The 8394-nt window shown below is 37.0% G+C and overlaps 1 long non-coding RNA gene across 1 annotated transcript; it reads right to left on the bottom strand.

Annotated features, from left to right (window-relative positions):
* Nucleotides 1-3332: 3332 nt before the first annotated feature.
* LOC113831220 lies at nucleotides 3333-7303 on the bottom strand. The gene is made up of 3 exons (XR_003485842.2): nucleotides 5932-7303; nucleotides 5018-5097; nucleotides 3333-3381 (listed from the first exon to the last, which is right to left on the bottom strand). It is a non-coding gene; the product is annotated as an uncharacterized LOC113831220 (long non-coding RNA).
* Between the last annotated feature and the right edge of the window lie 1091 nt (nucleotides 7304-8394).

Below are 8394 nucleotides of genomic sequence, written 5' to 3'. Positions count from 1 at the left end.
CTTCATTGACCTCTCTACTTACTCCATCTAGGTACCCTCTTCCAGGCCACTCGGAGAGTCACATCTCATCCCTCACTTAGACTCCCCAATCTTCTCTATCAAATAGAGGAATAGAAGAAAGGAAGAAACAAAGGACAGGACAGGAAAAGAAGGCAAAAATTCTGCCATTGGATAGATGCAATGATGAGTTCCTAATGCAGATGAGTAAGAATTCTTGAAAATGACTTGCTTACTCTACTAGCATCTGACATAGCTTTGTCCATAAATGAGGGCTTTTGTTCATGAATCTAAATCCTGAATATTGATTCCTCACTATAAATTGGGGAAAGCATTTTAAACATCATATGGCATATTTCTAGGTTTCTAGGCAACAAGGATATCACACAGAGGAGAGTGGTAAGAGGGAGCCATGTGGAATGATTACATATAAACCAAGAGCTTTTTAAAAGAGTTCAACTTATTTTTTTAACCAAGTAGTAGCTGACAAATGTATTCATCTCCTATAGAACTCTCTACTAAGAAGGTACTTACCTTATAAATACAGCAAAAAAGCCAGACACAGCTACACCTGGCCCTCAGGAAGCTGAGGCAGGGGCCTGGGAGTTCAAGGACAGCCTGACTACAAAAAACAAAACAAACAAACAAACAAAAAAATAAAACACAAAAAGACAAAAGCAAAGCAAAAAAATGGAAAAAAACAGGGTCTTCACATGAGGTATTTATAAATCTAAAAACTCAAAACAATAGCTATAGATTGGCATTAGTTCTATGGGATGGAAGAAACTTTTTTTTTATTCTTTTATTAGTTCAAGTTAGGAACAAGCTTGTTTCACATGTCAATCCCTTCTCCATCTCTCTCCCCTCCCCCCAACATCCCACCTGCCCCTAGCCATCCCCCTCCACTCCCCAGGCAGTGTAAGGCCCTCAAAAAGGACTCCCTAAAGTCTACCACATCATCCTGGGCCAGGCCTAAGCCCTTTGCTGGAAGAAATTCTTAAAGGATGGTGTCAAGATGGACAGGGAGGACAGTCAAATAGCTCAAAAGACAACAAATAGTTTAAGAACACGATGTAAACCCTGTTCAGTTAGTGGCCATTCTTAGTGGCAGGAGAAGCAGCTTTGCAGGCCAGAAACATGAAAGAAAGGCTAGCCAGTGAAAGGAAAGACCCATCTATGGGAAAACAATAAAAAACGACTGCTCTGAATCATCGCTATCCAAAGAAAGCTCTACTCCTGTAAGAAATAAACCACCATGTTTTAATTTAAAATAAACAGCTAGCCAGCTTAAGCAGGACTAAGCCCAGGAATGTATTTAACCCGTCACTGTCAAAACAAAAGTAACTAGGTGGTACCAACTTAGAGAGAGTGAGTGATGATAGCAACCATTCTCAAAATAAGACTAGGTGACTAATGGGTGCCAGGGTGAAGCTTTGATCATATAATACTCATCAGGAGAGTCACACAAAAGACAGGATTCGACTAGAATACTTGAAGTCTGCTGTTGCAGCAATGCTGCATTACCAACGCCTTTACAAGAACACTCCATCTGCTGTTCAATTCCATAGGAGAAGAGATCATTGAAAAATATATTTGTTTTTTTTTCCTTTGACAATTTCAACACGGTATTTTGAACATATTCACCCCCAACCTCTCCCCTTAACCTCTCCCAGATCCATCCCAGACATCATTTTTGGCTCAGCAAAGGAGTCTTAAATTAAATGGTTTAAGATGTTATCAAGTGTCACATAACTACTCAAATAATAACTGTAATAGACTTGAAAAATAACGTACTTGTCATCTAAGGATACAAAATTTTATAAGGAATAGCAAATTTGAATTGTAAACTGAAAAGCTAATTTATTCATTTGTTCATAAAACATTACTGATACTCTGTAATGTCCATGCTGGGTCCTTGATAGCAGGAAACATTGATAAAGAAAACAAGAAACAGAAGATAACTTTTATAGTGTATCTCCATGTCTCTATTTTGATGGAGGTGACTCTATTGGGCACCCTACAAACTTCTTGGTCTGGTTCCAGTCACTCATTTTGTGAATTTGAACACACTAATTAATCTCTTTGCACCTTTTTAACACTTGTCAAACACAGATAATGACAGCATTTCTTCACAGAGTAACTATGAGACAAAAATGAGTAAATCATGTAAATTAATTAGAGTGCCTAATATACAAATATTATTCAAATGTTACTTTGTCATTATTAATAAATAAACAGCAAGTAAAATGATTCATATACTACACAGATTTAAAAGCATAAGATTATGCATATATATACATATATATATGAGCTAATTCATGAAGATGTCAGATGCAATGCATATATATCAAACACACCACTCACATCCTTCTAGAAATGAACTTACTAAACAACTTATATACAATTTTTAAATTAAAAGTGAAAAGTCCTTTAAAAATAACAGGGTAATAAAAGGTAGGTATGTGACTCCAACCAAATAGCCCAACCACTGTACACACTAGATTCTACAGCTCATCTGACATGCTTTGGGGCACACTGGATGCTGATGACCACTCCCAAATTGAAATTCTTGCTCTAGTGGGTGTTCATAAACTATACTTTCAGTCTTATCTTGTGGCCTTTCTTCCTTGATAGTTCCTCCATTGTCTCTTTGAATTCTATTATTCATCCTAATGGCTGCTCGTATGTCACAGTTTCTGAAATTCACTACTATTGGTATTTCTGTGGAGACTCCTAGTGTCCACTAAAAGATGGTTAGTAGTATCCTTGACCTTTCCCAGTTAGATGCTAGTAGCCCCCCTTCTCTAATTGCAACAACAACAAAAAAATCTTTAGACATTGTCGTGTTCTCTTTTTTTCTGTTTTTTATTTAATTTACAAAATTATAAATTTACACGTCAATCCCTTCTCCCTCTCCCCGCCCAACCCCTCGCTGCCCCCTCCCCCCTCTGCTCCCCATGGAGGGTAGGGCCCTCCACAGGGGCTCCCCAAATTCCACAACATCATGCTGGGCGGGGCCTAGGCCCTCCCTATGTGTCCAGGCTGAGAGAACATCCCTTCACATGGGATGGGCTCTCAAAGTCCTTTCTTAAACCAGGGGAAAATACTGATCCACTAACAGAGGTCCCATAGAGTGCCGAGGCCTCCTCATTGACATCCACCTTAAGGGATCTGGATCAGTCCTTGATGGCCTCCCAGACAGCAAGCAGTCTGGGGTCCATGTGCTCCCCCTTGTTCAGGTCAGCTGTTTCTGTGGGATTCACCAGCCTGGACCTGACCCCCTTGATCTTCATTTCTCTCTCTCTGCAACTGGGTTCCAGAGTTCAGTTCAGTGTTTAGCTGTGGGTGTCTGCATCTGCTTCCACCAGCCACTGGATGAGGGCTCTAGGATGGCATATAAAGAAGGAGGCAAAACTCATCCTCAGTTGAAAATCAATTACCATGATATAGAAAATGTACCTTCTGCTTTCTTATATTGGTGGAAATTGAATTCACCAAAATTTCTCACTAGAACTCCTGCAATCATTTCCTAATCAGACTTCACAACTACCAATTATCAAGTTGATATCAGTCTGCTAAACAAAAGATTAAGGAGGTGAGCAAATCCTAAGGCTGTTGGAGTGTGCTGGTGAAAGTTTTCTTGGGACATCTGTGAGACAACGGAAAACAACTGGATTTGTGAGGTATTTTAAATTATATTCTGAAACATGTTGGAATATAAACATTTTTTATAACTTCTGGAAGTGAAGTATCTATGTATAAATAGTGTACCTTCCATTAGTGAAACAAGTAGTTCTTTTTAAAAAATGTAAACTCAACAGCAACATTTCTCTAGGTAATTTTTAAGAGTGTGATCTTTCAGTTTCAAACTGAAAAAAGTATGTTAGAGACACATTTGGGACTAGAGGAAGCAGAAAAATAACTCAGTTAGTTTTTACTCTCTTGCCAAGGAAGCACTGGGATACACATATATAACCCCAGAACTCCTGTGGTGGGAGGAGAGGTAGGGAAGAGAATTATTGGAGAGGTAGAGGTGGTCTCTTGTGGTCCAGCTAGCTTGAAACATACAACACAACTGCAGGATTACCAGGAGAGGCCCTACTTCAACAAGATAAAGGAGAGTCAACTACCAAAATTGGATCTCTGATCTCCACATGCATTCACATGTTAAGGCATGCATACAAGTACACACACACACACACACACACACACACACACACACACACACACACACACACACACGATTCTGCATGCCTGCTAAATAAATAAATACAAAATTAATACAAAAATTTAAATAGTATTTACATAAAGACATGCCGGTTTTATGACAAGAGAATATGGCAGTTTGTGCCTATAAGTCCAGAACTTAAGTAGCTGAGGTAGGAGGTACTCAAATAATAACTGAAATAGTGTTGGGTAGGAAGAGGTAGGAAGATCATGGCTAGCCTGAGCTACATAGTGATACTGTGTTTTATACAACAAAACCATCCCAAATTTTGTTATTTTTATAGCACTGAACTTGAAAAACCTGATATAATCAAATTTTAAATATATATAAAAAATTTCTATAGACATACAAATGCAATAATCATTTTAGTTTTCAAGCTCTCTGCTATTTCAATCGCTCTTGTGTCTTTAAAGAAGAAAAATCTGAATTTAAGAATAGACACATTTGTCACAAGCAATTGTTTGCCCTGTTATGAAAATAAAACATTTTGTGAAAAGTAAAATATTAAATTCTTGAAACACAAAAGTTAACTACTATATAAGTTCATGATTCCTATGGAAGTCATCTAAAGGCAGCACCATCTGTGTTCACGGCACACCGTTCACTGTGCCGTGAACAGTGGTTGCTTTAGAAGCCCCAGAAAGCATAGTCAACTTTGTAGTATGCTAACATAGAAAGATGCTCCTGAACATACTATGTGATAATTCCCCATAAACACACCAAAACTCATATCCTGCATTAGGTACTAGAAACTAAGACAGCTTATAGAAGAAAGAGTTTATTGGAGCTTACAGTTCCAGAGGGTTAAGAGTCACGATGACAGAGCATAGGACTGATGGCTGGAGCTAGAAGCTGAGTGTTGACATCTTGGTCTGAAAGCATGAAGTGGAGAGATTAAATTGGGAACAGAGGCTTTGAAACCCAAGACCTGTTCCCAATGACATTCTTCAAAGTTCCAGCAAGGCCACACCTCCTAAACCTACCTAAACAGCATCACAAATCAGAGAGCACATGTTCAAATATCCATACCTATGGAGGACATTCTCATACAAATCACCGCGTATCCTAAGTTGAAAATGCACTGAGTACATCTAATGTAATAAAACCCACAACTTAGGACCACAATATAGTATAGAAAGTTTTTGTTTAGCCCTGAGATTAAGTGGATGAATGAAAGTACACCTGACATTTCAAGAGAGTATGATGCTACACAGTGCTAGCCAAGGCTGAAAAAAAAACAAAATTAAAATTTCAAAATATGGTTTCTAGAGAATTTATGTCACTTCTTCACCATTGTAAGCTAAAATAGAAAATAAAACAAATGTCAAACTATTACTAAGCAGGAAGACTACATAAATTTACATGCATCAATGGTATTTAAAGATCTGCAAGAACATACAGGGTAGAATGTTGTTTATAATATGTTCTGTTCAGGAATGAAGACATGGAAGAGTTAGATGTTAGTTATCTTTCTCACATTCATATAGCTAACAAGATATAAAGCTTAATCTTAGTCTTGGGTCTACCAATCTTAGCTCCCATGTTTTTTCCCATTAGGCAATACTATTTACCTGAAAATTACCAACACACTATGAACCAGATCCAGGTTTCTATAAGATCTGTCTTAATATAGTTTAGGTCTATGTGTCAGTTCTGCAGAAAAATAGAAGGAAGAGGAGTAGGTAAATAAGAGAAAACAAAGTTACCTGGAGTCAGGGAAAGCTTCGGTCCAGAACTCTAATAACTAATGTAGTGGGTACAAATCTGAAAGAGAAAACAGTGAAGAAAATGGTAACCTAACTTTTCAGTTGTGTATTTTCACGATCTTAGCAACAGTATTAAGGAAACATTATTTTATGGATACTTAAGATTTGTAACTGCAAACTGTAAAATCCTATTTACCTTTCAGGCTTTGTTTGGGTGTTTTTTCTGCCATACTATGTAGGAAAATGCTCCAAAAGTGAGTTTTTCATATGATCAGGTATGTTTACTCAGGATTTATTGTTTCTCACAGTACCTATTTTTCAGCCTCAATTCTTGAACACATAGAAGCTTAATTTTAAGCAAGTTATTTCAAAAATGATAATTGAAAGGTTATTCACCACTGACAGCACATAGTTAGCTTTCCTACAGGGTTCCTGCTGTTACAAATGGGATTCATTTTTAGTAGCTAATGATAATCATAAGCAAAATTAAATATGGAACTTGAATTACAGAGACTTACATAAACTATGTGAGTCTCCATAGAAGTTACAAAGAACAAGCTATTGCTCTACATTGCATTTCACTTTTATTAAATAATAATTACAGGTTTGGGAGAGATGGCTCACCAATTAAGAGTACTTGCTGCTATTACAAAGGCCTCGGGTTTGGTTTCCAGCACACTCTTGGTAACTCACACCATCTTTCATTCCAGTTCCATTAATGGTACCCTTTTCTGGTCTCCTCGGGCACACACAGAGTGCACATTCACACATGTTCTCAAACAAACACATAAAATAAAAAAATTAAATCTTTTTAAAAATAATAATTGTGGATGTTGGGCTGCAGAGATAGTTCAGCCATTAAAGGGTCAACCTTTCTACAGGCTATGAATTTAGTTCTTTGAATATACATAAAAAGATACACTCTCGATAGCTTCCCTTGAAAGGGGCTGAAGAGGCACTGCTCAGTAGTTAATTGAGTATTCTGCTCTTACATGAGATTTGATATGAGTTCATTTCTCAGAACCAATATCACATGTTCTGGTTCCATGCACCCACATTTATAATTTTAGCTTCAAGGGATCCATGTCCACTGGCACCTGGTCTCCGTGGGAACCGGCACTCACATACAGAAATACACATTGCAGATATCAATTTTATCTGTATTCTTTCCTCAAGTATTTCAAAAGGAAGGAGCTTTGCAAGTTTTAATTTGTTGTTGTTGTGGGTAGTGGTGCTTATACAAAATCAGGGGAACTTTTAAACTCTATTTGGCTCTTCCAAAAGGAAAAACAATCCATTGTCATCTATTTGAAACCAGAGTTATTTTACTATTATTATCACTTCCAAAGTGAAAGCTTTAAGTAGAAATAATTCTAAACATAGTAACAGTGACAAAAGCATTAATATTTAAATTCACTATTTAAAAGACCTATAATGTCTAGTTGGGATTTATAAAAATTCCAAGTGGTTTTTTTTTTTTTTTTTTTTGGTTTTTCGAGACAGGGTTTCTCTGTGTAGCTTTGGAGCCTATCCTGGCACTCGCTCTGGAGACCAGCCTGGCCTGGAGCTCACAGAGATCCTCTTGCCTCTGCCTCCCAAGTGCTGGGATTAAAGGCATGCGCCACCAACGCCTGGCTTAAATTCCAGGTGTTTTTACTCAAAAGTAATTAACTTAATGTTTAATGACACAGAAAAGTAGAACATAAAAAAGCAAAGTGTATATAAAGCAAATAATTTTCAAAAGCAATTGTCACTACACTAACAACCTTAAAGAGGAAAAGTATCATTAAATATGGAAAAGATTATCGATAATGATTGTTATTTGGAAACATGTAGTTTTTCCTTCGATTTTATAGGGGTTCATAGTTAAGAGATTGATTTGGTCCCCAGAAGAGACGTTAGGCATTTAAATAGTGTTGGGGATGTTATTCATTAAAAAGACTTGGAAAGTTGGCATGAGGGAAAAGTTCATGATGGAAAGTTCACATCATGAAATGGCCATGAACTAATGGGAGCTATGGGTGGAAGGATATAGTTTGAATGTGAAATGTATTCCACATGCTCACATTTGAACACTTGGTCCCAGGCTAATGGTACTATTGGAGAAAGCTGTAGAACCCTTAGGAGGTAGACCATGTTGGAGATATTTGTATCTGGGCTTTGTGACTTTATACTTGACCCATGTCCTGTTCATTCTGCTTTGTGACTGAAGATATAATAAACCAGATGGCCTCCTCAAACTGTAAGCCAGAACAAATCCTTCCTCCCTTAAATTACTTTTTGTCAGTTAATTTGTCACAGCAATGAAGAAAGTAAGTAGAATAGTTTATAAGACATGAATATAATAAACATGTAAAATATTCCTTGTTTCTTATAAAAAATAATTAAATATAACAGAAAAAGGTAATTCACCAAATATTTTAGTACATTTTCTCAATATTTACTAGATAAAATAACAAAAAT

Source organism: Cricetulus griseus, chromosome 5 (assembly GCF_003668045.3).
Source record: "Cricetulus griseus strain 17A/GY chromosome 5, alternate assembly CriGri-PICRH-1.0, whole genome shotgun sequence".
NCBI classification, from domain to species: Eukaryota; Metazoa; Chordata; class Mammalia; order Rodentia; family Cricetidae; genus Cricetulus; species Cricetulus griseus.
The sequence above is the reverse complement of the archived record's forward strand: the minus strand, read 5'-3'. Positions and strand labels throughout refer to the sequence as shown.